Source organism: Centroberyx gerrardi, chromosome 9 (genome assembly GCF_048128805.1).
Source record: "Centroberyx gerrardi isolate f3 chromosome 9, fCenGer3.hap1.cur.20231027, whole genome shotgun sequence".
Lineage (NCBI taxonomy): Eukaryota > Metazoa > Chordata > Actinopteri > Beryciformes > Berycidae > Centroberyx > Centroberyx gerrardi.
The window spans coordinates 26944081-26971664 of record NC_136005.1 but is presented as its reverse complement, the minus strand read 5'-3'; the positions used below and the strand labels follow the sequence as shown (position 1 = coordinate 26971664).

General features: G+C 40.3%; 1 protein-coding gene across 1 annotated transcript in view; it reads right to left on the bottom strand.

The window, feature by feature from the left end:
• Positions 1-27162, bottom strand: part of tbl1xr1a (TBL1X/Y related 1a) — a 41819-nt gene extending 14657 nt beyond the window's left edge. The window contains exons 1-2 of the mRNA XM_071906918.2: positions 26900-27162; positions 8834-8899 (exon numbers count right to left, since the gene is read on the bottom strand). The gene's annotated coding sequence lies outside the window, so the exon portion shown is untranslated. The remainder of the gene's footprint in view (positions 1-8833; positions 8900-26899) is intronic.
• Positions 27163-27584: the final 422 nt, after the last annotated feature.

The window sequence follows — 27584 nt, the reverse complement described above, 5'->3', positions numbered from 1 at the left end:
CCACTGAAGGTAATACTGTCTCCAGCTCAGGTTTTAGCATACTGGTCTAGACTGGTGGACCATTCAGAATGAGCATTAATCCAGGTCTTTAAGACTTAAACCAACCAACTCACTATGTAGGATTGGTAGGCTTGCTATGTCTTGCTAAAACTTGTTTCTTGTGCTTTGTTGTGCTTCCTTGAGTTTGTGTTACATCAGTCTGTTCTGTGATTGACTGTAGATTAGTTAGATCTAGCTAGGCTCTTTCTCTGGAAAGTGCTTTGAGACATGCTTGAGATGAGGGGCAATAGAAATACAGTATATGAACCTGAATTTGAGTTTTGTTTCACTGAGTAGTTTAGATCAGTGGTTCTCACCGTGGGGTCTAGGGACCACCAGGGATCCTTGAGGGGGTTCCAGGGGGCCCCCAGCAAATTGATCAATTGTTTAACTTCAGCATTATTTCAAGTTAAAACAATTAGAGAATGTAGAAGAAAGACTGTTTTGATCATAGTTTCACTGTTATCTCTCTACCTACAATACAGATAGTCATGGAATTCTGGACAAAATCATATCTACCAATAAAAATATTCTCAGATTTTGGTCCGAGAGGCAAAATCTCATCAAATCGGGGTCCGTGGCCCTAATGTGGACTACATTTGGGAACCTTGATATGAAAAAGCTTGAGAATCACTGGCTTAGATAACCAACAACAAGCAGACTTGGGCTGAGACTTGACTGTCGAAGTGAAGCTGAAGGCTAAACACCGATGGGAAATGAGGTCTGAAGGGTAAAATGACCTTTGACTCTAGAAGCACAACCTAACGTATCTTCTCCATTCCAATGCCGAAAGACTGCAGAACCACAACAGACTCATTTAGGAGTGCTTGGATGCGTGTTTGAACAGCAAAATAGCCTGTAGCTTATGACATTATTTCATGAGTCACAAGCTAGTTTTCCCTAGTCGCTCCCCACACGACACCAGACTTAACACTTTGCTGTTAACAAGTGGAGTTTCTAAAGTCAACGTAGTTTCACTCGCTCCAATCATGCGTAGCTCCCACCCCTCCCCTCCACCAGAGAAGCTAGGGAGCATTAGTGCACCTGTTTAACAAAATGTGTTACAATGATCCATTATTGAGTTATAAATATATTATTATGCTAATTTTACCACCAAAGTGGAACATATTATCTAACAAAAGCATTGCTTACTATCTCTGCATCAGGCAGTTTGTTTCCTTTATTTATCCTTTTTCCAAATTAATTCTGCAAAAATAGTTCTAAGTAGGGCTGCAACAAGTCATCATTTACGTTGATTATTTGATTACACATTACAACTAATTTGTATTAGTTGTATATATATATATATATATATATATATATATATATATACACACATATATTTTTTTTTTTTTATTTTTTTTTTATTTTAACTGGTTATGAAAGGGTTATACGAGCCCTCTCAAATGGAATTAAATTTCATTCAGAATGGGTTCTGATTGAGGTGGTTATATGAGGTATTTTTATTCGTCCCACATCGTCCCATCCCTACTAAATATTAAGTCGAGGAACAGAAAATCACAGGTTTACGTCAAATTGTCAACAAACTTATCCAGCTAAGTCAGTTATCCACATACGAAGGCCGAGGCCCAGGACTGTGACAATGTTGCCCACCATTTAGGTTTCACACAAATGCCCTTTGAAGGCTTTGTTGTGTCTGAGAGACTAAAGCGAGTCCCAAGCTGTGATGGCTGCTGCTCTGATACCACTCTGCCAGTGGAAATGGTGCTCATTGCTATTTAATGGTTGTATCTGAGACATGACGGTTCGGGTCTATTTTCAGAAGGCAGCAGAACGAAAGGCGGGGAGCTGAGAGAAGAGAGGAGAGAAAGTGAGGGCAAAAGACACTATTTTCATTTTCTTTCCCTGCAAAGCACATCCTTTTCCTCTGCCTCCGCCTGGTTTCACACATCACAAACAGAGGCTCTCATACAGAATCATCACAGCTAGGGGAAAATACATTGTGAACATGAGCCAGCATTGGTTCACCCTCAGCCTGCATCAGCTCATGGCTACGGCTGTGATCAGAATGACACAAAGCAGCAGGGGATCCTTGGGTTGGAGCGAGAGAATACAGGAATCTCCATTAGAAATGAATGTGAGATGTGAAAATCTTGAAAATTTATATCTAAATTTATTTATATTTATATTTATATGTATTGGGTTATTTATTGCTGTTTGCCCCTGCACATTACCTCAAACTCAACCTCACAAGCAGGACACGAGAGAGCACAAAACACCCACAGAAAATATTCTCTATTCCTCTATTCTCACTTTATCTGCTAATTACATCCCCGAGTGTGTACCATTATATTTTTGATAGCAGAATATTTATAATTATTATACAATTTTGTGATTTCCAATTAAGCAGTCTGGTTTAATCTTTAATGTTTTCAAGCCTTTTCTAACCCACACTACATGGCCAAAAGTATGCGGACACCCCTTCTAATTAGTGGATTTGACTATTATTCCTATATATATTCCTTGAATTTTGCATTAAACTGTCTTCTTGCACTGTTTTGTCTTGTATCGTCGGTGCTTGCACCATTTTGTTCCTGTTGGAGCACACTGTGACCCAGAGAAAAAAGCTTTTTGTGTCACTGTGCAGTTGTGTAAGATGGAGTGACAGAGTTGAACTGAACTGAAAGCTGCGTCAGTGGTTCCCCCTCCCCCTCCACAGGGCTGGGGGTCTCTTGGAGTGACAGATTGCAACGGCGAACCTAGCTCTGCCTCACATGGCCTATCTGTGGTCAGTATGGCTAGCTGTCTGCCGGTGACAGATGGCGGCGTGTAGGCCTAGCCAGCTACCCTAGCCTGGCGTGCGGTTCAACCTGCTCTAGGCGGCTCGTGTCCATCTGAATGCGGCAGGTCAGCGGGGGCCACTGAATCAGCGGTGGTTATCTCACTGCTAGCTGCCGTGCTGGCTCGGATTAGAAGAGCTAGCCCGAGTCAGAATCCCAATCACCATCCCAGAATCCCCTTAACCGGTCAAGTCTGTTACATACTAGGAACTTGACGCGGTTGGACTAGACCTCACATACAGTACAAGAGGTACAATTGGACAGGGACTAATGATAAGGGGTACAATAGCTATGTCCAGGCTTAACGGGAAATACCAGTCAACGTCAGTGGTCCTACATGTTCCTACAGTCTAACACAGTCCAATCAATATTTGTGATCGTGAAAGACTCTCTGTAATAGCCAGAAACTGAGGGTGGGCAATGTGACGATCTTAGATCGTAACTGGTGAAAATTTCTCCACGATCTGTCATCAAAGAGAGATCGTAAGAATCGTGCTACATTCTAACACAATCCAAAGTATAATTTGAAATGCAGTTATTCATCACAAGCACCCTCCATCATGTGGACATGGTTTGGTTATAAAAACAGAAAACTATCACCTGCAAGCTTTGTAGCGTGACTGTCATTGCCGGGGTGGAAACACCCGCAAGCTATTTTACCACCTGAAGACCAAACATGCAAGAGTATTGTAAGTTTTTATTTGTTTTATCAGATGTTCAGGTGAGTGTTCCAAAAAAAAAGTGCCACAATACTTAAGTGTGATACTTGCCCTTAAACAAAATATGAAAGTTACTACACTGTTGAAAACCTCAGGCAAAAAAAAGTATCATTGTGATACTGCCTGAAAATATTGGAATATGATATTTTGGGCATATTTTGTGAAATCCTAAGCTATGACACAGTGCCTGCATCTAATATCATTTGCCGCCCATATTTCCAAACCTGCTTATATAAATTTGTGGGGATAAAGTGTAGGAATGACTGACAAGATATTATTATTAGGTCAATTGGATAAATTATTAGACATAGGTCACCAAACTATTAGCTTAGAGGGAACATTGGTTTTTAGATTTGGCTTCCAAATAAATGTATGCTCATTTTTGCTTTATCTTTGCTCTCCATTATAATGATAAAAAAAAAAGATGAAATTTGCACTCATTCAGCCTAAGGTTTGGCAAGTGTCACACCTTGTCACACCCAATTGACACCCATGCATTCATTCTCTATGGAGCAGCTCCAGGTTTTATATCTTGATTGCATCACAGATTAAAGTCTTTTTTGGCTTTGGCAGAAAGTTGTTCAAATTTAAATTCCGTTTGGGCCGTCCAGCACCATTCTTAAATTGAGTGGTTTTCTGTATTAAGCTGTTTACCCATACACCCTTACCTAAGAATTAGGAAACCATTTGCAGCAGCAGACTGTGGAAGAGGAGTTAGCGCTGCGGACAAACAGGATGAGCCACTCTATTGACAGTTGGAGGTGATTAGGTGGCCATGGTTAGGTGTGGAAGAGACTAGGGACTTGGGTTAAAATAAGATGTGGTGAACTCCATCACCCCGTCTAAGCACCCTGGCCCCAATGACCTGCCAGAGCTAGATGGATAGAGCTGCTACATTTATACTGAGGAAAAACAATTCGGCTCACTTTTTCACCTGCTCATTTCTCTGTGGTGAATTTGTGAGTCATGTAGAAGGTGTGAGGCGCAATATCAGGCTTAGTTCTAATCTGAAAAACAGCTCTAACAGCCTGTTGGTGTTCCTTTTTCCATACCTTGATTTATTTTGATTTGATTTGAAGATTTTTATTGGTGTTCAGTATGATTTACGCCAATTGTCGTCTTTCCCCTACTTCCTATGTCATGTCACTCCCCATATATTTCTTTTTCTGAAGATTATTCTCCACAGCGACAAATATCAGAATACGTAGTTGTATAGTATCAGTACAACAATATTTTTCCATACTTTTGTGCAATTTCACAACTTATTGAGACATAGATACTACCAAAATATTTTCCCAGACTTTGCTTCGGCCTGAAATACTGCTTCAGAATACTGAAGACAAAATAAACTAGAGGGCACTCAGAGAGCGAAAACCTCCGCCAACAGCCAAACAATGCTCCAACTTACTGTCACACCCCAAGATATCACTCCTATCGGTTAGATTTTAAGTTACATTTATTTCTTGAAAACATGCAAACATACTGCAAATGTTAAGACGTGGAATCGAGTCTCTATCCCCGTTACTTTCATAGTTATGGCTAAAAAACTATAATCGACTAATGGCGGGCATTCCCAGATCACCACCAAAATCGAATCAATTGTTCTATCACCCACGGCCTATCTGCCCACCAAATTCAATGAAAATCAGTTCATTGGTTTTTGAGATATCCTGCTGACAGACAGACAAACAAACTAACAGGGGCAATAACATAATGTCCTTGGTGGAGGTAATACGCATAAATTAAAAATCAATATGTGGATCTTAAAGTAGCTGTTTGCACAGAATTGTTGGCAATTTTGTGTTTCTCTTAAAAAGGTCCAGTGCAATTAGAATTGCATTTCTCAATTTCATGGTATAGTTTAACAAAGGACCTGTTGACTGAGTTGAACTCATTGATGATGATGATGATGATAATACTTTATTGTCAGATCCAGTCTGAAATTTTTCTTGCATCACAAAAAAAAAAAAAAAAAAATTGCAGCTGATCTTTAATCATTGGATCATTGCAGCGGATCTTTAAGCCATTTCACACGATTGAGGTTGAGTTCAAAGGACCGCTAACAGGTTGGCTGGCACTCAAGGATGACTGAGGCTAGCATGACACCGCAAACTCATACTTTCTGTGTGCTCTGTGGGACGGTACCTTTTCACACGGTGGAACAGGTTGGTGGCGTTTCCCGCTGTGATCAACACAGGTTGTCGACATCTTCGTAGAGCATTGCTCGAGCCAAACCATTTCCATATGATAGAGGTTGTGTGACCTTTCTGTGCTTCTGGTCACTGTCACTTTCCTTCTCCGGCCTGCTCATTTGTACATCTTGCTGATCTAGATCCACTTATCACCGCTAAGTCAACAAGCGCCTTGATTGGTTGTTTGTATTGCAAGTTTCTGTGTAGACTGAGAAAAACAGATGCTGAAAACTAAACCTAAATCCCAAGAGCGTATCATCACTATTGCGGCAAATTTTAGCGTAATAAAAAAAGATTACTTTATTGCCAAGCTGTGATTAAGATCCAGAGAGTTTCATTCTGTATCTCTGCCAGAGATGGGGACCAAAAAAGCGGCAAGATGAAAGAAAATGCAGCAGAGTGGCAAATCTAATCACTCTTTCTATCATCCATTTGCCTCTGCCTCTCATTCATTTGTTCCTGTTCCTGTCACACTCTCTCTCCGTCTTTGTGTCTTTCTCTCTGTCTGTCTCTTCATTCCTCTCCCATTCGCCCTCTCTCCCAGACTAAAAAGGTCATGAGCATCAGGGTTACCCAGGGACAAGCCCCCTTGAAGGAGGTGTGGAATTTCTGGCTTCCTTGAGGACACATTGGATGTGAAGTGTCTGGCATATTTGTGGTGTATTTTGAGAACGGGGGCACATTCTGGAAGAGGCGTAGCATACAGGCTACTTTCTAGGCAAAATCACTGCACTGAATCAATACTGTGGGCCAAATCATTTTAAGACAAAGAGTCTTTTCTTCTCCCGTTTCATACGGCAGCCTTGTGGGAGCAACAAAGGTTTCCACAAGACTGCAACAACAAAAATCCACCCTAAAGTCAGAACTCCTGTTTTCTAAAGACTTTGCACAATTCAGTCTAGATCTGAGACCTTGATACCCATCAGCTAAATCTAGAAACAGGAGAGCCACAACTCTGTGATCCTGTTCTGTCATTTATATCATTTCCCATTGCATTAACAATGATTTGTCTTGCTGCTGGGGTCATGAAACATTTTTTTTCATCTATTGAAAGATGATAAACAATAATACTGAATTATTGCCCAGCCCTACTTGAGAATAAATTCAGTATCTCTATTTTAACAATGTATATTGCATAATATCTCATCTGTCAGTATTACTCGGGTGTTTTTATGATGGGAACCGAATCGCCAAGTGTCAACTCACCTGGCAATTAAACTTGATCTTGAGTCTAAGTACACACTACTTCCTGTTATAGCAGGAAATGCTGCATCCTTAAATAGATGAACCATCACACGCAGCTTCCTCCGTTTTGACAGTTTATACTGTGATTTAATCCTACGAGCTGCTTGTAAGCCTCCACTGCCTCTATAACCTTGTGCTAGGGGAGATGCTATGCTGTAATTCATATAACCACCAGTATTGGTGAAGATAAGTAAGCCACATGTGGGCTAATAACATAAACACAGTGAAATTGGTTGACTAAAGACTACAATGCTAAGTTACAACATCGTAGATGAAATAAACAAGCAGAGCTGAGGGTTGACAACAAAGCTCTACAATGAGGAAAACAAAAGCTTCCAACGAAGCCAACCTGACATTAACACAGCTAGTTGCCAACAGGGGGGAAAGTAGTAGCATGGCTGTCACAGCAACGCATCATGACTAGGCCAGAGCACCAAGTGAGCAACAGAAAGTAAACTGTTTGCCTCGGGTGTCCTTGTGGTTTCACTGATACAGCCGCATGCCATGCAATCAGGGCATTTGGGGTTCAATTCAAACTCATAACGCTCATCAAGTCACCCTGTCTCTTTACTGTCACTCTTCACTGTATACAAACTAATTAGATAAAAATACATGAAATAATAATTTAAAAAAGTATTATGTGTAGCATTTTAACATCAGTAAAATTATTACCAAATTCATTTTGAGACATTTGTATTATATATCCTCTTCAGTAAAACCAAAGACACCAGGGAGGGGGAGGGGGAACAGGAAGCAAAGGGGTTTATGAGAAATATAGTCTGAATTTTGAGAAACTCTAGCACTAACAATACTACTGCCACGACACATAGGCTACTAATCATCTTCACCATTATTATCCACCATTAATTATACCACGGTATCACAATGAAGTATTTGTTTAAAAATGGTGCCAGTAGCACCTTGAACAATTTGGTGTGAAGGACTCCAAAGCATAAAAGGTGTATGGCTGTCCTACCAAGCATAATCATTTGAATTGAGTGAATTTTCAGTCAAAAGGACATCATCATCATGATTTTTTGACTAAGCAAATGTCAGTTGGTGAGAAAAACTGCCATGCGTGCAATCTTTACTAGTGACAGGCAGGACCGTTGCAGTGTTCTCATTCCACAATTCCGTTCCATAACTTTTCCATCACTTTTCATAACTAAGTCTGAGTACTTCCATAACCTAAAAAATGTCTTCCTCCCTTGTTTGTTCATGTTGTTATTCAGCTCAGGAAAACTCTTCAGGGCTGAGCAGTTTAGTTTCCACTACAGTTGGGTTGAAAACCATCATCTAATGCAATAAATGTGTGAAATAAAATACATTCTGGTATATCCCTGTAAAGTGACCCATTTGTAAAATTCCCTAATATTCCCTGACTTTCCCTGTCTGGAATACGCCTCTCAGACTTCATATTCCAGAAAATCCACGACCAGTGGAACCCCTGTCATTTGATTGAGATGGATAGTCCTATTTCAGCAACTGTTCAATAAATGCAACAAATGAACCAATCACCAATGACACATGACGCAAGCAATTAAAAATTCAAGTATTTCAACGTTTTCCCAGTAGAGAGACTTGGTGGTAACATCACCAACAGCGTGGGTTTTGCACCAGGGAAGGAGGTGTTGAGGACTGTCAGAGTGAACAGCAACCTTTACTAACAAACACCAAGCCACTGAAACCCACACAGCAAATCATGAGAAAAATACACAAAATCCAGAATACGTTGCGTATACGGACAGTTCTGAGATATTTTAGATTTTCAATTACGGGGTCAGAAAATAAAAGGTGGGTGGACTGATGGTAAAAGCCTGGTATGTAGCTCACTCACCACAGTTGTAAGTCTGTTTTCACCGCCGGTATGTTCAGTCGGGGCCTTGTCCCAGAGGCTCAGCACCTGCACCGCAAAAGAAGGCAGAAGGGTGAGGAATAGACTTTTAAATAGGCTTACAATATTCAATATTATTGATACGATCGAATATCATATCATTCATGAAATATCACGATATTCACGAAATATCGCGATATTTCATGAATAACGACCCCCCCCCCCGCGATAATATTGTATATCGCAATGTTTTGGCGGGGCAGTATCGTGATATTAGATTTTGGATATCGCCCAAGCCTACTTTTAAACTGGCAGGAAATATCCTATAGAGACAAAACAGGATTGTTGTGTCCAAAACCTAAACTCATATCATGTAATCTCAAACTGGCTAGAATATGTCATTTAGCCAAAGTGCATCCAAACAAGACAAAAATGTTTGGTGGAGTTTCTACGGTGATTGTCTATGGAGGACATGTAAACAGACCTGTAAACTATAATGATCCTAATTACAGACCCACATTCTCAAGGTAAACCCAAAGGGAACAGAGGGGTTTGCTTTCACCAAACATTTCACCCCTGAATGTTTGGATGAGTGAAACTCAATATACATAGCAGTTTATGTTGGTATAGTGCTAAACACACATGACCCAAAATGCATCGTAGGGTATTTTTTTATATTTGGATTCTTTTAATTGCAACATTTTCCCAAGAAGACTGCCAAAAAGAGATTGCAAGAGAAGATTGCATTTGTTCACAATTACGCAGAACCTTGTCCATTTTGCACCTTTTGACCTTATCCTCTCAGGCTGAAAGTAAAAAAAAGATGCCTGACAGTTTCAATAGGGTTAGGCCGATAAATCAGGCCAATATTGGCGTTTTAATACAAATTATCACCGTTTATTGTCCCTTGACGATATGATGCATATGATTTAACTCAACAGCCTTAAGGAGCTGCTAACCCACCTCAAAGAATTTCATTAGTATAGCATTCAATGCAGAGCTGCAGCCCAAAGCCGCAGCCAGCAGCGCATGGGGACTGAATGGTCTTACCATGTGACTGACACTCATTCACAAGTCTTAACAATGGTTCAGCTCTTCAGTCTGGGGACAGAGGGAGACAACAACACACCGTTAAAGTATGTTCTCTGCCAACATGTCCCTATAATATTTTGTAGAAGTGGGGGAAAAGGGGGATTTTGGTCCGGGATCAAGTTATCGTCCCATTACCAGTTTCAGTTGTGCTTGCTCTTACAAAGCACTTCGTATTTGGATTCTAATGTTGTGATTCAAGAACAGATTTTAATCGTTGGCCCTTTATTTGATTGTTTTCTAGATGGGCAAATAAGACTAGGTGAAGATTGTCCATTTTTTAAACAATGGCAAGAACGTTCAAGTTTGAGGACTCAGCAGGGTTATGCAGTGGTACAATTTTAGCAGCATATGCTTCTAAAAATAAATAGAACAAAGACTGACACTGCTACTAAATTAATGTAGGGGAAACACAATAACAATGTTAGAGCCTGTTCAGCAGGGTGAGAAGGTAACACCAGCCTACAGCCAAATGCTGGTAAGTTGGATCGGACCTTTTATTTCATCCACAAGCCATTTCCCATGACGTGGTTTTGTTATTACAATCTGGAGCAAGGCCCATTTAACTCATATGTTTTACCATTTCTTTTTTTGAGACAAAGGTTTTAAAAAACGCTATGGGCCGGCCGCTTATTCAGCAGTCTTCAGCTGATACCCAGTAGGTGTTACACACATCCTTATAGATCTCAATTTCAGTGTAAAGTCTAGGCAGTCCAAAGAAACTGAATAATTACATCCACGGTCAACTTAATCAACCTACACTTCAAAAGACTTCTGACATCAATGAACTGTTGTGTCTCTCCTACTTAAAAACCCTCTATACCCCAGAGTGGCTGTACTGTATATTACTGGAACGCTTCTTAAGCTTATTTCAGCATGAAAACCGCATTGATCATGAATCTTGTTCTTCATGCAGTTTGGTGTGCTACTCCCTGGTGAAGGACGCAGCATGGCAGAAAAGCATGGGAGTCGGTTTTGATCTGTTCTTTTAAAACTAACCTTCAAATAAAGTCTTTTTCATTTTTTGGTTGAAGAGTGTCTTGGAACTCTTTTCATTAAGCAACAATCCCAAACCAGAGAGCACCCTCAACAAATGCCTCTACACACCAAAACCCAATAGAAGCCATCTATCCGCTCTTCTTTGAATGAAAAATGAATTGCTCACAAAAATAACACCCACTAAAAGGTCAGACTCAAAATTCTAGGTGTAGCTTAATGAAATCAAGACAACACACCAGCGCTACAGTCGTGAAAAACAACGATGGAGATCACAGCAAATCTGCAAACCTTAGCGTGGATGACAACAGAGCGGAATGAGTAACATGGGATTTAGACAAGCAAATCCTACCTTTTACCTTACTGTTGCAAGCCTCAAATAATCAATTTCACTGAAAAATTATTTCTAAACACACAGGTAATGTGAAAATACCACCGAAATGAATGTCAAATATGGCCGTAAATTGTGATAAAGGTGTCTGACATTTTGGTGGAGGTATCCAATGTTATATCCAAACATAGGAGGTGGGACGTTTCTTCTGACATTGTTGACATAGTAAATTTGGATGCTAGCCAGCTATAAAGCCATGACTGCAGTTGCCGGATTGGGTTTGCAAAGTTACTTAGTAGTAGCAATTAATTGTAGCTTGAAAATAGGCAAATTCATAAGTAACAAGTGCAACTGTATACACCTTCAGTGCATTTGTGGCAATGATGTATAGTTCTTTTAAATACAGTGGGATTGTGGGAGTTGTGTGAAAAAGCCAAGATTCATAATTGAAGTGAAATTTTCGCAGTAATAGAAGCTTAACCTACTTTCACTAATTAGATTCAGCACATAAAAGAATAGACATGATATGTAGAAAGTAGTGTAGTTTCTGAGTGTTTAGGTATAGAGGGATAAACCGTCTCAACCAGCTGACTGAGCTGAATTTCACTTTGTTAGAAACATACTGTATAGTTCCATTTTTATGTACAAGGTTCTTCTAATTGTGTCTCAATAATCCAAACAGAGGCTTCATCTCAGAGTCGGCAAGTGTTTACATTTGGGAATTTGATATCTTGACTTTCAAAGTAATGAAATTACTGACAATTCCAAGCAAAATTTGAGGAAGTTGTGGGTGTTGTTCTGGAGGGTTAAAGACAAGTCTCGTAAAAGACAATTTGGACAGTGTTTTCAGCTCATTCAGTCCCATGCATGGCCTTGGTCATGTGCTTTTCTTTCGTGGGAAGCCCCGTTATAATTATACTTGCAGCCAGCTGACTGGTGTTAGCTGGCCGTTTAAAGGAAAAGTCCTGAGGCTGGGAAACGCTGCGCTGGGGTGAAGAACTGTTTTCCCCTGTTCTACCTCCCAGCTCGCTGCTTCTCTCCCTCTTATTTCCCCAAGTCTCGATTCCCTCCTCCTCTGCCTCTTTCCCTCACTTCTTCTGTCCTTCCCTCTCTTCTCTTCTTCCCTCCCTCCCCCTATGCTGTCGGTGAAAATCTCCAGGCTGTAGCAGAGGCTCGCAGAATGAGGGGAGATAGTGTTACAGCGGACAAGGCCAGACTAGCCTGGGTGTGGACAGAGAAACCCTGGAAGTGTTCAAGGTCAGAGAGGGCTTGTTAGAGGACGAGGCCTTGGCTTCGCGGGAATGAGATTTGTGGGAACCGCGAGGCTGTCGAGATCGCTATTTATTTGATAAAACATGAAATATGAAACGGTGACCCGTGTTTTCGGTTCTCACTTCATCATTGGCCCTTTAACCGGGCAAGTTGAACAACAACATATTGTTATTTACAGCAGCAGCCTGGGGGAGTAGTTGTAGGGGGGGGTGCACACACATAACATTCACTCATTTCTAGATCCTCTATTCATTAGGCTACTGCCATTGATTCTGTGGGTAAAGGCCACAGTACATTTGCTGCGGAAACAAATTTCTGCATGTTTGTACAGACATAAGGACATGTTTGCGGGATAAAAAAGCACAAAAAAAGAGTTTCTAAAGAATATGTTGTAGAAATACTGAAACAGTTATTTTGAATTTGAAAACAGAAAAATCTTTGAATATTGTGGCAACATTAATGGGGAATAGAGCTGTGTTTGAGGAACGCTGCGTGTATGTGTGTGTGTGTGTGTGTAATCCTGTATTTATGAATACATGTCCAAATATTTGCCTAAAAATGTCTATTTACATCAATTTTACCATCACTTTATAGAATGATTTCATAAATAGGGCTATTATAATAAAATGTAACAAAGGGAAAAAGTCAAACAAATTTACAGGGCTCCAGACTGCGACCAAAATGGTTGCATATGCGACCATTTTTTGAGAGTGTGCAAGTTAAAATTTGCACAAAATTCAGCATAGGAAAGCCCTGTGTTCCACGGACTTTTCTGGCAAATATGCATTGATGTGGGCGGAGATAATCGGCCTTTTCCGGACGTGTTTGGACGTGTGTTAAGGTGGAAAACTGACTTTTCCGGACGTGTTTGGACCATGTGTGCAGGTGCACGGAGATTCCCGGTGAGTGTACAGTGATATCTGGTAATTTGCAACAGTATACGGAGTGAGCTGACATTTAACGAGGCATGTACAGTGACAGAAATCTCCGGTACACAAAAGTTGTGCGTTCTCGGGGAATTACGGATGTGTGGTGGCCCGAATATCTCCTGGCACGTCGCCAGACATGTCCGGATACAGTGCGTTTCCGTACGCATGTACAGAGATGTGCAGGATGGAAACGTAACTTTTCGTCCAATGAATTAAAAAAAAACAAAAAAACCAAACGCAAATACTGATTTGGACGTCGATTACCATGGCAACGGTAGAAGCTTCGAAGCTTCGAAGCATTCGGGTCAGCCCTAGAATAAACAAATAGCCTAACACATATACAATCAAACTTTTTTCATGTCTCTGTGGTGTCCTCCCATGAAAACAGACATTAGCAAGTGCAAGAGATTCCTGCAGATCTTTAGCCGTTACCCTAAAGTTCTTTGTCACAAGATTTGTACTGTGCTCTTGCGGTGATCTTTGCATACTTCTACATACTACATAATACTACTGAATTTCCTCTATTTGTGCACTATCTGCCTGGCTGTTGATTGATGGAGGCCCAAGTCTTTAGAGATGCTTTAGTGGCCCTTTTCAGCTTCATATGAGCTTCAACAACTCTTCTTCTGAGGTCCTGTGAAATCATTTTTGATCAGGGCATGTTTCATTTAAACAGATCTCTATTGTGAAGAGCAGACTGTTGGTAACCATTGACTTTGTGGGGTTTTAATAGAGCAGGGCACCTCCAACCCATATCTGAATGTCATCACATTGATTGGATTACCTGACTCCAATTAGCCCCTTTCATTGAAGTCATTATCCTGGAGGCTCACATAGTTTTTCCATCCTACACTGTGAATGTTTAAACAATGTCTTCAGCAAAGACGTGAAAAAATACACCAATAACCTTCCCCCATTCTAATTTCTGCTCTTCCTTCAATACTAACCCGGTTTGCATTAAAGCGGAACAGGTTATTAGGCCTCAACTAATCTCCCATCATTCCCATCAACAGTCACTGTAATCCATCTCACACACAACCACCAGGATCATGAGTCAGCCACAACCGTAAAGACAAAACAATCGCTGCTCCCTTGTTTTAAAAAAAAAACGAGGGTTATGGACCATAAGCTTATCACTCAACAATAGTAACACCACATCGTAAACATTGGTCACATCAACAAGAACATGTTAAGACCGCAAATCCACCAAAGGTTTTCCAGATCAAGGTCTTCTTTTAATACGGGCCGACCCAAGGCTCTATGAAACAAGCCCAACCAAAGCTATAGATCCTTGAGGTTTAACCCTGCATTACAGATAAACACGCCGACTTTTGAAGCAGCGCTGAGCTTCGGCTATCCCTGATAATAATCCCAATACATCAGCGCAGTGCAACGATCCCATGACATTTAGCTGGAGCTAAATAGACCTCGGCTTTCTGTCTCTCATAAAGTACACAAGCTAAGCCTCGTCAGAGAGAGGCCTCCTAGGACACCCTGCCTTGTAAAATACAAAATCAAATGAAAGTCACTGAAGGCTTGCCAAGGGGTGGGTTAGAAGTGAATGAGCCAAGATATTTTGAACCTCATGTGCAAACTACCCTATGCATATTTATTTTTTGGGATTTAAAGTCTCGGATTTTGATACAAATAGTGATACAGCTACACATTAGTAAACAGGCCTGTATTGAGTTATGAGGGGTTATGAAAGATGACTTAAAATATTTCCCATGTTTGAGTCGAACCTTTCAAGGACCTGGGTCTTTCCTGGTTTAAAATGGCTCTTTATTTCTCCTCATGAGGGCCAGATGACATAATATGTTGATTTGTACGATAGCGGCATCAACTCTGCCAGTTTCATAAAGTTTAATCTAAGACTTTTCAAGACCTTTTGAATGCCAGTTGGAATGAACTATGAGACCATTTTCGCCAGAGTACTGCATGACCGGGCAAGTTCTCTGACGGATGTTGAAAGCCATTCTGGGAAACGTGGGAAGTGACTAACTAAAGTAGAAGTATATGAGGCAGGTGGAGGGCAATACACATTACAATACTTCACAAAATAACTCCTGGAATATACTGAACAACAAAGACTGGTGATATATAATGATATATAGGAATTTTCCTTTGAAGGCTGTATTAAACAGGATTCAGGGACTTGAATTTTGTGGCCTTGAATGTAGCTAATCAAGTTAAAGACATTTTTAGATTTTTTTAAGATGCTGGTTGCACTCAGATGAAGGTCAATTGTAACGCAGCTGCAAGAATCAAAATCAAAATCAAAAATCTGAAAATAATTCTGCACACTGCAAGTTAGAGCTGAAGCCGAAGCTTCAGCTCTAACGAGCTCTAAAAGAGCACTGATCATCAGTACTGATCATCAGTGCTCATTGAGCTTGTTTGCTCCTTAGTTGTTTTGTATATATAGTTTTTTCACATGCACTTTTAAGTTGAGCACTTATGCAATAAATTTGTTTTTCTGAACTAAAGAAAGGTTTTTGTCCTAGCCTTTTACTTGCAGTGTGCAGAATTATTTTCAGATTTTTCAAGATTTTTTCAGAACCTGCAGACCCCCTGAAATTTCTACGTCTAAAAAAAAGCAGCTAGATTTGTCATTAGGTTTTGAGAAATAAAGTCACTAAATCTAAAAAAAAAAAAAACTAAACCAGGAACTGACAGCAATGATATAGGCTACCAAATGTATTAACTGCTGATACTTATAATGTAGGTTAATATAGCCAAAATAACAATGGCTTATAGAATTAAGAATAACATAAAATTATAAATTATATGTTAATGGAGAGAAGTAGACTCATTGTGATTTCCATCCGTGTTGTTTTATAGTGTGGCCAGGTCATGTGACGTACTGTTTGAGTATACTGCAATCTGAACGTTTGCTGGTAATCATATATTGAATCATCACTTCAGCGTATAGTATGCAGTTCATACTGATTAGTATGTAGTAGGTTAGTATCCGGTTGCACACACAGTGCTGGTCCTTCTGCAGCCTGATCTGCAGGCTTGTAAACTTCAAAGCCTTGTGGTTAAAGGAGGGGGAGGGCCACTGAGCACAGAGGCATTCTTCACAACGTTGAACTTGACCCCTGGGGTCACCATACACACCATGTGACTGCTGTCAACTGTGTGTGTGTGTGTGTGTGTGTGTGTGTGTGTGTGTGTGTGTGTGTGTAAAAAGACAATACTGTCATGTAATCTTTACAACCCAGCTGATATTTTGTGCCATTATTCAATGTCTTCAAATTTTACCATTTTAATGCCAACAAGTTAGAAAAATCAAAAAGGATTCAAAATTGTATTCTAGTCAAGGTGAAAAAGCATCTGAAACAGCATTTAGAGCATCATGGGACACTAACACTCTCCATTGAAAGCTATACTAATACATTTCTTTATGGTGGGTTAGCAGCTTCTTAAGGCAGGTGAGGCAGGTTTCTGTGCAGGTTCACAGATTGACACCTCTGAAGCTGTTGAGGAAGAGCCTATCCTCACCTCCAACATATCGGAGGTGGACAACAGTGACTGGCTGATGTAACTGGATGTTGACAAGTGTGAAACCAAGACCGCTTGCAAAAATAGTCTACTCGGCTAAGGTTTCCACCAAACTATCAGAAGTGGGTCAAAGGCGGCTGCTATCAGTCACAGACAGAGCCTGTAGGTAACTGACTGACAATGTCAGGCCAAAGGTCAGCTGTGCATCCAAACTAATGGTGACTTACTGTAGGCTATATAGCATAGTGGCTTTATAGCATAGCGACTAAAATTATGTTGACAGGCAGCTCAGATCTGATTTTATTAGGCTACATATCCGATACAAGACGGATACTTTTTCTCAAGTCTGAACAGCAAAACATCAAATGGAATCCAATCAGATGAGACTGAAACCACATCTGTAGGTGGTTTGAAATGCAAGTCGATTGGCATCCATGAAAATTCTACTCACTCCAATTGGATTTCAAGTGTCCCCCCCCAGTATTACCACATTTTTATATTGTGCCATATCGTCCCATCCCTAAAACTGAATAAGCAATGGCGAAACTTCCACGTTACTAGCATGTTGCTAACAGTTGCACGCCCATGTCATTACTATGACAACCAATGTTGTAATGACAGCAAATGATAATACTGTCTAAACACACAAATCAGATATGGTCACTTGTAAATTACAATGTGGACAGTCTGCCTTAAACATCAGATTTGAAAAACCAAATCATATTTGCCTGCTCACCGAACACAGCATAAGAGACTTCCAATACGAGATAAGTGTTGACTTGAATGTGTAGACACAGTTTGAATGCTGTGGGAAATAGTGAGCTGATTTTACATTAATAAATAATATTTCTCCACATTTTGCCCATCTCTGCACAAGTACAGGATCCAGAGCTTTTCCACACTTGTGCATCTCTCCATCTCTCTCTTTAGCAATTTTCAGCCAAAATGTCCGACCTTATTTCTGCAGCTTCTACGTCGGGCTGACGACTAATTGGCAAAAGGAAGAGGATTTCACTCACTGCACTTCTCCATTCATTCTGTGTTCTGATCCCTCCTTCCCTTCCTCCACACAGCCAATTCAACAACACTGACGAGCACTGCTTACATAACGGTCTCTCTTCCTCTCTGATTTAATAAGGCCAACTGATCAATGTGTCCTGTGTAGATAACATGACTCAGCTTCCTAGTCTTTAACAAACCATATTGGTATCATCACAAAAAGGAATTTTAAACAATTTGTGGAGCAAGGTCTGCTTGACTTGTACTATTCTGATTCAGGAAGAATCTGTTCTATTCCTGATCCTGACTTGGCCCTAGATCACTTCTCTAATGTTTTTATTTATTCTATTGCTGATAAGCATGCCCCTTATAAGAACTTTGGAATCTCCAGAAATCTCTGCTGCTATTCATATCAGAGACAAGAAATGGTCCAGAGCTAGAACTACAGGCTCTCCGGCTGACTGGCAGAGCTTTAGACAAGTGAGAAACCAGTGCATTAGCCTCATAAGAAAAGCAAAATCTGGCTATTAGCCTACTTGTCCCCTCTCAACACAAATGCATCTAGCTTTTTGGAAGAATGTGAATTCTTTGAAAAACAAATCCCCTTCCCAAATGAACTGTGAACATGGTCTTATCACTAACAAATGCATTAATTAATTTAAATGTTAAGAATTCGTCATGAGAGGACAACCTTGATCCTTGTCTTCTGCGTCTTAGTGCTCCTTTAATTGCCACTCGCACACTGCTTGCTCACATTTTTAATCAAACATTTATCTCAGGCAGCACCCCCAAGGCTTGGAAAGCCGCACAGGTTTTTCCCCTGCATAAAGGTGGCAATACCGGTGGTCAAAGCAATTATCGTCCTATTTCCAAGCTTTCCTGTCTTGCCCAAATTTTAGAATCATTAGTTAATGCACAAGTAAGAGCCTTTTGGGGCAGGTATAGCATTTTACAGTCACAGCAATCAGGGTTTAGACCTGGTCACAGCACGGTAACAGCTTCAACTCTAGTCACAGATGATACTGTCAACTCTCCGGATAAAAAACAACATTGTGCCGCACTCTCTGTCAATTTATCGAAGGCATTTGACACCGTGGATCATAGCATTTTATTGGATTTGATGTTTCTCTTAACTGGTTTTCTGCTTTCTGGGAGAACTCATGTTATTGTTGCCGATGGCGTTAGATCAAACTCACTTGAAATGAGTAAAGGAGTCCCACAAGGGTCTGTTCTTGACCCACTTCTTTTCACAATTTATATAAATAATATAATCCTTCCAACACCATGCTGCAATGTCCATTTTTATGCTGACGACACAATCTTGTATGCATCTGGCTCCTCACCTGACCTAGCTATCTCGAACTTGCAGTCTGCCTTTGATACTTTTCAAATATCGTCAATCAATCACTCACTTGCCCTAAACTCTGATAAAACTAAATGTATGTTTTTTTCAAGGTCTCACTCTGTGAATAGCATTTTACCTAATATTGGTATTCACACTTTAAATAGGACCCAAATTGAAATTGTAGATTCTTATAAATACTTAAGAATTTGGCTGACTAAACTATCCTTTAAGACCCATGTAGAATATCTCTCATGCAGGCTGAAAGTTAAAAGTGGGATGGTCTTCTTTGACAAAAAGAAGGGACATGCATTGTATTTTGTTCATTTATAAGGCTCTGCTAGGAAAATTACCCCATTACCTCTCTTCTCTCTTCTAAAGTCTTTTAATAACAATTAAATCCAGATTAAATCCTCAGGATTACCTAATTTTAGATATTCCACATGTACAGAGCTTGGCAAAAATGGTTTTCAATACTATGCGCCTTACAAATGGAATGATTTGCAAAGGTCAATGGGCCTCATTCACGAAACTTTTCTTAAATTGTTCTTACTTTTGTTCTTAAGAAACATGCCTACGCAAAACCAACGTGCGATTCATGAAGCATGAGCAGAGTCTCGATTTTTGCGTATTCCAGGTGTATCTGATGATGAATGCCACTTGTTCCTTAATTGGATGCGCGTGCCTGTTGATGCTGATTAGCATAGGTAGACGCCCTGGCAACTCCATAAAAGGCCTGCTGTCTGAAGGGTCGTGGGCAAATGTAAAGCATTACTGAAGTGGTGGAGAATGGCAAACAGACCCAAGAAGAAAAATTCAAACTCTGAAATAGTGTTGTCGGGAGTGAGAGAAAAAAATATATATACTTTTTAAAAGTGTAAGCGGTGGAGTGACAGCAACTGAGAAAAAAAAACATGGCAAGAAATTACTGATGCTGTAAATGCTGCAACATCAGAAACACACCTTGAATTCAATGAAAAAGAAACAGTTTGACTTAGGCCTACAGTTAGAATCTAAAAAGCGTCGGCCACAGTAATAGATGCAGTTTATTAGCTCCAGGCGGACAGCAGGGCGCTGCAAAGGATTGGGGGAATAATATGGAGACTGTGCTGTCAGGTGTCCAGTCATCAGCGGAGTTGGACACTGGTTTGATTCACGCAGCATCTCCATCTGATGGTAAGCTCAGACTTTAGGCTTTATAATAATATTGTTGGTTTTGACTGTAGCCGTTGTTGACAGGAGCTTTCTTCCTGCGGTGTCCAAACTCATCACAGCCTTCCAGCTCAGCATGCTGCGCTCTGTGGCGGAGCGAGTGGCCGTATGATAATTATATGATCTCTGCTGAGGGGTCTGAGGGTTTATCAGGTGTGTCATTAGCAATGTGGTCAATGCATAACCTCTATCACCTAGAGACAAACTAGTTAGTCTTGAGACTGGTTAATTTAATTTAATGCGTCTCCAGCAGCACCTGGTCAAGACGCACAACCTCACTGCTGTTCTGCAGCACCAACAAGTAGTGGCTCCCTCCTGGACAGGGAAAACCACATGTAGGAGGTTTAGGTTGGCGTCACAAACTAATTGAATGTTTATGGTGTGTTATTGTTTGCGATTTAAATAGGGAAATGCGTTTGGACATGGTGCTTTGATGCGCACATCTATCGCTCCTGTGGTAAGATAAGATAGAACTTTATTGATCAATAAATAATATAATAATATATGTATGATAATATATATACGATACTAATTATTCACTTTAATCACTCATGTTTCCAATTGAATAGAATTGCCTATGAATTTGTTCATATCGGCCTATAGCTTTGTTAATATGGTTATTATCACTAGGCTTACAAATGGCCTGAAACACATTTTGTTGTTGATAATGAGGTCTGGGACTGCTTTAAAGTCGAGATGAAACGGCATTTCGAGAGTATCTAACTTCCGTATCGTGACGTATTTCTGAGTGAAACAGGAAAGACAGGTGGGACGTAACGTTGGGAGGAATTTGATTTGAACGTTGAAAAGTGGGCGTGTCATAACACCCGAAGACACACCGAAGTACCATGCTGTTGCTAGCTAGCTAACTAATGAATCTTAGCTCTGTGCGCTAAAAGTTGAAGATTGATTGATGGGTGGATGTCATGATATTATTGAGGCATGCTTACGTAAGCACACGGCATATTTTGTTTTACAGGAAGAAAACATGATTGAATTTTGATATAAGAATACAAAGAAATTGTTTTTTTGTATTTTTTTTTGGCATATATTGTTAAATAGGTGCACAATATGACCGGGGATGTGATCTAAAAGGGTTAAAAAGGCATTTTTCATTTCATCTCGACTTGAATAGATTTCTCTTAAAGAATAAGGCATTCTAAGTAGAAACCACTTTATGCGTAATGCCCCCACGCATGTTTCCAAACACAACATGCCGAAATGTTCGTGGAAACGTTCGTAAGTACACTTTAAGATCAAATCTGATCGTACGCACGTTTCGTGAATGAGGCCCATTGAAATTAGAATCCCTCGTTTCTTTAGAAAAGTTAAAATTCTTAAACCGTGATTTTCCTAACATTGACTGTAACTGTTTCCACTGATTTGTCTTTGTTTGGTGTGTGGCAATGTATGAATGAACTTGTATGTCTTTTTTATATCTGTACGGTTGTTTGTTAACAGGTCTCTCTTGAAAAAGAGATCTTGATCTCACTGAGACTTCCTGCTTAAATAAAGGGAAAATAAATGAATAAATAAAATATTCTTGGGTCCAGTGCTTAACATTTACTCTGGGAAAGCAACATCCAAGACAAATTAAGTCCAGTGTTTGCCAACAGTCTTATCAGTCAGCTTCCTACTTAGAAGACCCTTCTGAAGGGTCACGGTAATGCCTACAATAGACTGGATAATAACAACTCCCATCCAAGTTTAAAGCTGCACTATGCAGCACTTTGCCCCATTTGCCCAAATTAAATTCTGGTGTTGGGTATGGTCACTGATGGGAGCCATATGTCCACACTGCAAGCAACACAATCAGTGCTGCTTGCAACTAACGATACTCGGACAGTGTGTGGACGCTCAACAAGCTTGTCGGCCAAGAAAAGTTGTCCACGGCTGAAATTTTTGCAGTCATTGGCTGTTTACAGCCAATCAGATTTCAGTGCTTCCTTGTTTTCCTGCCGATGTGATTTAGTTTCATTGACAATTTAGCCTGGAAAGTTGATTACAATCATTCAAAGTTTCCCAGTTGTCTATTACTTTTATTTGAAAGACTACAAGTATAAATGACTCAATAACGATTCTTGGAGAACAGCTGCATCTATCCTTGAGGTCCATGGTAAGCTCTTAAGCAATTAATGCTACATAATTAGCACTTGCAAGCTTGCTACATTAACTCATCAAAACATTGTGACATCATGGAAGACAATACCAAAGCAGTGAAAACTACAACATTTGTCAAATATAAGAGACCTATACACAAGTCAGAAAAGAGCTACCCATCAACCAAGTTGCACAGTGTGTGCAAGCATGTTGAATCGAAACATTAGAGAGACATCCAAACTCTCTCCTAAACAGCAGTGAGCAGCGCTCCGTCCAGATGAAGCTGGACTCAGCAACGTTAGATCTGCCTCTCTCGCCCACATGTTTTCACGTTCAAATTGCCTCAACCAGGCAATACAAGCCAACCTATAACAACATATATTAGTCAACAAAAATAGGAATGCAAGTAAAACAAAGGGAGTAAATTAGCTGCTACAGTGCGACTCCTGTCACATCTAAACACCTCGGTTTCAAACATCTCTCCCATGTTTGTTGGGGTAGAATATGGAGGACAACATAAACTGGAGTGCACTCAGAGCGAAAACCTCCGACAGCTGAACAAGTCAACAACTTGTTGTTACACCCAAAGGCATCGTCCCTACTACGGGTGAGGCCAACACGTCATAGTCAGAATCTGATCTGCATCCATAAAATAAGCCCCAATACTCAATACTAGTAATCGTATGATCGGATTCTGAAAAACCAGAAGTTGTCTTAATAGGCAACTTCATGCTGCTGACTGGAGCTACTTTTGTGAAAAAAAGAAGCAGCTAACTATGTGTTGTACAGCTGGATCGGATCACAGATGTAAACCCAAAATGATTAAATGACAATCGTACATAATATCCGTACCTGATACTCGTTTTGCCCAATCCTAATTCCTATCACTTGAAAGTTGATTTCTTGACCCTGCAAACATACCAATTTGGAATCAAGTCTCTATCCCTTTTAGCTTCATAGCTAAAGGGCAAAAAAACATTATTTGTCTAACAGCGGAAATCCCACATCCGGATCACTACCAAATCTAATCAATTGTTCCTTGGCCCAAAGCCCACCTGTCCACCAAATTTAATGGAAATCCACTTATAAGTTTTTGAGATATCCTGTTGACAGAGACGGACAAACTAACGAATAGTGGCAATAACATAACCTCAGTGCTTCAGTGCCCCAAGATTGTTATCATTGGAAATTTTATTGTAACAATTAGACATTTTTATTGTCCAGCTCTAGCGTGCTGTGTGCAGTTTACTGGTCACCTTACAGGATTTCTGGGTATTATTCAGTTTTCAAACAGTTACCTCTCGCTGCCAACGTGTGAAGTTGCCTGTGCAGCTTTACGTCTTACTAAGGATAAACTATATTCATATCCCACTCACGCATATCCTCACATAAATGAATCACATTACTATAGAAAACAAGCTAACACTGAACATGTAAACCAACAGTAAATGAGTTAAGGTGCATACAGCTCAGTGTTGCATCTAATATCACCATGTGCCAGCTGTCTTATCCAGGTGTTTCATACCTGGGAGCTTATCCTGGTTATTCTGAATAAGGTACAGGGCTTAAATAGAGAAACTGCATCCCAACATCCCAGGAGACGGTGAAAATGCATTTGGGATGCTCAGCACTGTTTTTTGGGACGTCGTCAGGGCATCCCAAGCATTCAGGTCTTGTGCTTAACACCAACAGTACTGTGCCAGAACTTCAACGTTTAAATGGACACAGCACAGATTAAACATGTAGAGAAATAAAAGCGTTCTTTTGTCATCACATGCTTGAGCTAACTCAAAAATGCAATACCTCAGTGTCAGGGATGGGACGATATATAAAAATTCAATATATCGCAATACAAAAATGTGACAATACGCATGTGGGGCAGAAAAAAGAATCGCGATATTAGCTACATTTTATTCTCAATCACAAATGAGATGACTCGACCATCACAATTTCACAAGCTCTCCATCCAAATTATATTATTTACACTTTGTAATGACATTTTTAAATTAAATTACTGGTTACTATACCTACTGGTGTAATAACCAGTAATTAAACAGTAGCCTAATTATCACTTTAATAACCCAGTGATAACTGTAATAATCCTGTGACATAGCCTAATAACAACAGTAAAAATCCCCTTCGTAAAAGTGGAACTGGTCCACTATGCAGAATTGACTTCTGTTCACAACTGTATTTTATGTTTAGATCAGGCTTTTAGCCGACATGAAAGGAAAACCAGCAAGGGATGTGATCATGACAACACAAAAACACGAATGATGGAGGGAAAAGACAGGAAAACAGATACTCTCCAATGCCAATGATGGGAGTTTTGTCTCCAAAAAAATCCTAAAAGAACCTGAAAAATCACAACCTACAATAACCAACCTTCCTTAAAAATGAGCTGTGATGCAGGCCCAAGCTTGTGTGAATACAGCACAGGGCTGTGATCAGCACAACACAAGGCAGACAGGACATAATGGGTAAAACAGGACAACAGGAAGCCATTACAAATGAAAGGGAGTTGTGTGTTCAAAAACAACTAATATGATTTTTTTTTTTTTATAAAAAATTCACCCTTCTCACAATGAATGAACCTAATAATAAGCCTGTGTATCTTAACTCTACCTAAAGCCTAGGTCACACTACAAGACTGCTCCAGTCTTGCCAAACTGGGGCAGTTCAAACTAAGCGCTTGCCGTCTGGGAAACTGTTCACACTATATGAGACAAAGATGGGTGTTACACATGAAAAAGAGGGATCACACACTACCATATTCTGTCATTGAAAAATGTGACACTATTACAAAGTTAATACTGGTGAAGAATTTAGTATGAGACTTTTTTGACTTAATTTGTAATTGCGTACTTATGTGGATTGATTCAGGCACATTGCCATTTTATATGAGATTTATTCCTCCAAATGAAATTGTATAGTAACATATCAAGGGTTGAGCAAGTAGAATGGGAAATCTTGCCAATGTACACTACCTACACGAGTGGGCGTTGTTGTTATTAGACATGCTTCTCGTCCAGTTCATTTTCTTCCCCCTGTATCTAAACTTCCATTGGCTGTTACCAGTGTCCCTCTCAGATTTAAGTTTTGGTGAGACTTGGACCACTTCACACTACACAAGCCCAACCAGGACTGACAGCATGTTCGTTCACACTACAGGATCATCAGTGCCGACCCTCGGGCCCAAGCGCCCCCACACCATCAGCCCTGGACTACCCCAGATTGAAATGGAACTTTAGAATTGGCGTTAAAATCGCATAGTGTGACCAAGGCTTAAATAGAGTAGGCATCACTAGCCTTTACCTTGCTGGAGCAGAGACTGAAGGCTTATCTGGAACTGGTACATTGTGTCATTGAGTTGAGCTTCACAAGGTTGGCAAGTGGCCCTCCTAAGTGTGTGTGTGTGTGTGTTTTCACCCCTCCCCCACACCGCCCATGGCTTTGGAGCAACCAGCTGCATGGCACTCTAGTAAGCTTTGATTAATGTTGTGACATGAATACTGAAAAAAAATGCTCTGTAGTACATTTCTGTATCTACTGTATAGCGTTACAAACATACCAAGCTAAATAGCTAGGTTAGCTTAAACTGTAGCAATAACAACTATGGGCCTGTAAAGCACAACACCTCAGGTTTTGTGAGTAAAATTATGGGACAAAATGCTGTCAGCACTCTAGCCAACTACAGGTTGAGTTAAAAATTGTTGCTGTTGTAGTTGCTGTTAATAAAAAACAATAACAACCTTTATTTTATAGGGTACTTATCAAAACAGGTACAAAGTGTTTTACAACATAAATAAAAATAAGCAAGAATTAAAAGCATGTTTTTTGACAACATATAAAAAGGTAAATAAATAAAAAGTAAATAAATAAAAAATAAAATAAATTTAGAATAACAAAAAAAAAATACAATAGAATTTCTAATAGGACTGGATTCATAATTATTTATAATGTCATTTCATTTCATTATTAAGATTAAAATACATAGTAAATGATCAATTGGTTCTACTTCAAAACTAGCAGAAGTTGCAGGAAGGAAGGGCGCGCTCACAAACACACACACCACGCACGCGCACTGCCCCGCGAACACACGCATTGTGTGCGCGCGCGCCTACTCACGCGCTGACGCTGCCCATCCCCCACCCCCAGAGAAAACATCAAAATAAACGTCCAAAACAGCGCAATAACCGGCCCAGACTTTCTATATACGGTCATATTTCATCACTGTACGAGGGGGTATAATTTATAACCGCAATTATAACGTAAAAAGGTGAAAAAACACTCACCGGAGGCTCCAAATCACACAAGGGGGGTGCCTTCTCCTCTGTGCTCCTAATATGGAATCTCCTCCTCCTCCACCGTTGTTTTCTAGCTCTAATTTAACCTCGAAAAAAGCGTTATAACGGCCTTCCGACCCGACGAGCCGCTGCTTACAATCCCCAATGACCGCCGTGTTTTGGATACGCGGGCGTATATACTGATAAATCCCCTTAAAACGAGCTGGATGGACAGTTGGGTCTAGATTGTAGGTTTGCTCGCTAGTAGAGAAAAGAGCCAAACGGTTCAGTAGCAGCCAACGGCTTCAGACTGAAACACAGAGCAGCTGACCTGCCAGGCGAAAATGAGGCAGGCCTGGGCTCCTCTCTGCAGGAAGCACACTCCAGTCACATAAACATCAAAATGGGTGTCGCAGTATGGAAAAGGAGGGGGGTAGGGGGGCCGGGGTCGGCTGTAAGCCTAAAAAAAAACACGTTACAAATATTAAGTTGGAAGTAGCCTCAGACCGATATTAATTTTTTTTAAGACCTATACCGATACCAATGTTTTTGGGCCGAAGCTGCTGATAGCCAATATTTAGTGGTGATATTCTTTGAAATACACACCAAATACACTGTTTTTTGTAGGGGCTATGAAAAAAGCAATGCATAGGCCTACTAGGGTTCAACCAATAGGGGCTTTTGAAGGCCAATA